At 39.1% G+C, this 3,691-nt stretch overlaps 1 non-coding gene across 1 annotated transcript; it reads left to right on the top strand.

Annotated features, from left to right (window-relative positions):
• The first annotated feature begins 2,983 nt into the window (after positions 1-2,983).
• On the top strand, positions 2,984-3,090 carry LOC114905256. Its single transcript, XR_003796118.1, has one exon. It is a non-coding gene; the product is annotated as a U6 spliceosomal RNA (small nuclear RNA).
• Positions 3,091-3,691: the final 601 nt, after the last annotated feature.

Below are 3,691 nucleotides of genomic sequence, written 5' to 3'. Positions count from 1 at the left end.
CCTGTTGAAGTTGATAGCGATCAAATGAAGACATTAATTGAGAACAATCAACGTTATTCCACGTGAGAGATAGCCGACATACTCAAAATATCCAAATCAAGCACTGAAAATCATTTGCAGCAGCTTGGTTATGTTAATGGCTTTGATGTTTGGTTTCCACATAAGTTAAGCGGGAAAAAAAACCTTCTTGAGCGTATTTCCACATGTGATCCTCTACTGAAATGTAAGAAAAACGTTCCGGTTTTAAAACAATGGATGCTGTACCATAATGTGGAATGGAAGAGATCGTGGGGCAAGTGAAATGAACCACCACCAACGACACCAAAGGCTGGTCTTCATCCAAAGAAGGTGATGTTTTGTATATGGTGGGATTGGAAGGGAGTCCTCTGTTATGAGCTCCTTCCAGAAAACCAAACAATTAATTCCGACAAATACGGCTCCCAATTAGACCAACTGAAAGCAGCACTCGACGAAAAGCGTCTGGAATTAGTCAGCAGAAAACTCATACTCTTCCATCAGGATAACGCAAGACCGCATGTTTCTTTGATGGCCAGGCAAAAACTTTTACAGCTTGGCTGGGAAGTTCTGATTCATCCACTGTATTCACCAGACATTGCACCTTCGGATTTCCATTTATTTCGGTCTTTACAGAATTCTCTAAATGGAAAAAATTTCAATTCCCTGGAAGACTGTAAAAGACGCCTGGAACAGTTCTTTGCTCAAAAAGATAAAAAGTTTTGGGAAGATGGAATTATGAAGTTGCGTGAAAAATGGCAGAAGGTAGTGGAACAAAAGGGTGAATACGTTGTTCAATAAAGTTCTTGGTGAAAATGAAAATTGTGTCTTTTATTTTTACTTAAAAACCCAAAGGAAATTTTTGGCCAACCCAATACACATACATATACGTGTGTGTGTGTCTATGTGTGTGTGTGTGTGTGTGTGTGTGTGTGTAGTATAGGTGTGAGGGGTATATCTATATTCCATACCTTCATCCACTTCCTTCCTTCCAATTTTTTATTAAAACTACCCAATCATAACCTCCTTGAGGACAGTATTCATGTCTTTACTCCTTTGTATCCTATAAAGCACTTACCACACACATTGTACATATATATACTCAGTTATTATTTATTGTTGAGGAAAAATCTAATCAGTCAGTAAAAGAGCAATGTGGAGATATGGAAAAAACACGTTTGAATTCTGGCTCCAGTGTTTAATAACTCTGTGTCCTTGAGTGGGTCACTTCTCTGAGCCCTGCTGTGTGTGAAATGGTGATGCGGTTGGAAACAGCCTATGGGTGTGTAGACTCTTTGCCCCAGTTATTCCGGTTCTAAGAATGTATCCTACAGGTTGTCATCTCAGAAAAAGAGGTAGACTGTAAACAAAGAAATGCATTTATTTGGGGTCTTAGAATTGCAATTTGGAAGCACAGATTCTGACAGCAACCAGAATAATGAAATGTCCTGTCTGGGGAGCAAAAAGTAGGGGTCTTAAAAGGAAAATAGAGAAGTACATTTAGTTTACATAAGTTGTTTGCCAAGAACTATGACTGGATGGCATATATATATATATAAAATATATATATAAATATTTTTTTTTTCCTGTAAGAATTTATTGGCTTGTCAAGGATGTTTCAGTAAAGGCACATTTCTACGCAGTTCTCAGGGATTACTTTCTCAGCAAATAGCTTCCTTTTTTTTTTTTTTTTTTAAGTCAGCAGAGTCAGGTCAGCAGAGTTCCCAGTTTAACAAGATGGAGTTCTAAGGTACAAAATGAAGTTACTGCTGACAACTCTTTCCAGAAGGTAAACTTGCATTATTAAGAAATAGTATATTTACAGGTTTATTCATTGTAGCATTGTTTGTAATCACAAAAGATTTTAAGTAACCTAAATGCCCATCAATAAAGAACTGATTGGGACTTCCCTAGTGGGGCAATGGTTAAGAATCCGCTTGCCAATGCAGGGGACATGGGTTCGATCCCTGGTCCAGGAAGATCCAACATGCCACGGAGCAACTAAGCCCATGTGCCACAACCACTGAAGCCCACACACCTAGAGCCCGTGCTCCACAACAAGAGAAGCCACTGCAGTGAGAAGTCTGCACACCACAACAAAGAGTAGCCCACACTCAACACAACTACAGAAAGCCCGTGTGCAGCAACAAAGACCCAATGCAACCAAAAATAAAATAAATAAATAATTTAAAAAAATAAAAATAAAGAACTGATTGAATAAATTACAGCATATGCATACAATGACATCATAAAAAAAGATTGGGGAAGCTCTTTTTGTATTGATATGGAACAGTCTCTAAGATATATCATTAAGTGCACATTTGTGTGTATAGCATACTACCATTTATCTTTAAAAGGGTAGGGAAGGAATGTATTCATTTACATATATATGCATAAGTTAGCTCTAAAGAAACAGATAACATTACATACCCATGAAGTGAAATATCACAGGAAACTGCTAACATTAGTTGCCTGTGGGAAAGGTAGCTGAGAGGCTGAGGGACAAAGGTGGCAGGGGAGAGTTTTCACATTATGCTCTCTTGGACTTTAAAATTTTTTAAACTTGTAAATATATTTTCTATTTAAAAAGAGATAATATAATTTAAACTTAAGACATTAAAAATAAAGAAATAATGTTGTAAAATACCTAGCATGTGGCTGACATTTAGATATCAGCCTCTGACAGGCAAGTTATCTATCACTGCTGTGAGTAGTGATGTAAGTCTACTTGCTTTTCTCTCCAAACATTAACCTTGTTCCCTCTGGTGGTGATACCAGTGAGTTGCACTAAGCGGGAGAATAAAAGTTGGAACGTCAAATTCATGAGTAAATGAGAAATGGACTGGATACCTACCTTCATTTTCCCTAACCACTCCAGTCCATGCATTTTCAAGGTAGCTCTCAACTTACGGAGTCTGGCACCTGACAGCTTCCCCAAGGTACATGAAGAGTTAAGAATATATGTGATGTGCTCGCTTCGGCAGCGCATATACTAAAATTGGAACAATACAGAGAAGGTTCGTATGGCCCCTGCACAAGGATGACATGCAAATTCCTGAAGCATTCCATATTTAAAAAACAAGAATATATGTGATCACAGTGGCCAGCACATGTAGCTCGGTTTACACAGACCTGTGGATGCATCTTATAAAACTTTGGGATGTTACCAAACTCAGGTCCGGCTGTTCACTGCTCAAAAACCAATACTCAAGAGGCAGGTGTTGGTCGAAAGGAAAGTTTGCTTTATTTATGAGGCTGGCAACTGGGAGAGAATGCGGACTCATGTCCAAAGACCAATTCCCCGCTGCTGGCCAGTGGGCAAGAGCTTTTAAAGGAGAGTTTCAGGGGTGTATAGATGGAGAGAGGTGGCTACATGTAGAACGATATAGTCTGCTCTGATGATCGTCTTGAAATTAGTCATGCGGCGGTTTGATCAACATCATGTTTGATTGTTTTCACTACCGTTAATCTTCAGTTCCAGGGTCGGTTTGTTCCCATTTCCTTGAGGCCACTTCTTGGAATTGTGGCAGCTTATGTCATGGCTACAGTTTGGTCATCATGTAGTTAATGTCTTCCACCTGGTGGGGGTTTCAGTATCTACAAAACAGCTCAGAGAATATGGCTCAGAACATTATCTATAGCCCTCGACAAGGAGCTAAAAGTCTTCGACTTTGCT

This window comes from Monodon monoceros, unplaced genomic scaffold (genome assembly GCF_005190385.1).
Source record: "Monodon monoceros isolate NGI ecotype Baffin Bay Population unplaced genomic scaffold, NGI_Narwhal_1 Super_Scaffold_21, whole genome shotgun sequence".
In the NCBI taxonomy this organism is placed as follows: Eukaryota; Metazoa; Chordata; class Mammalia; order Artiodactyla; family Monodontidae; genus Monodon; species Monodon monoceros.
This window is presented reverse-complemented; position numbering and strand designations above follow the sequence as displayed.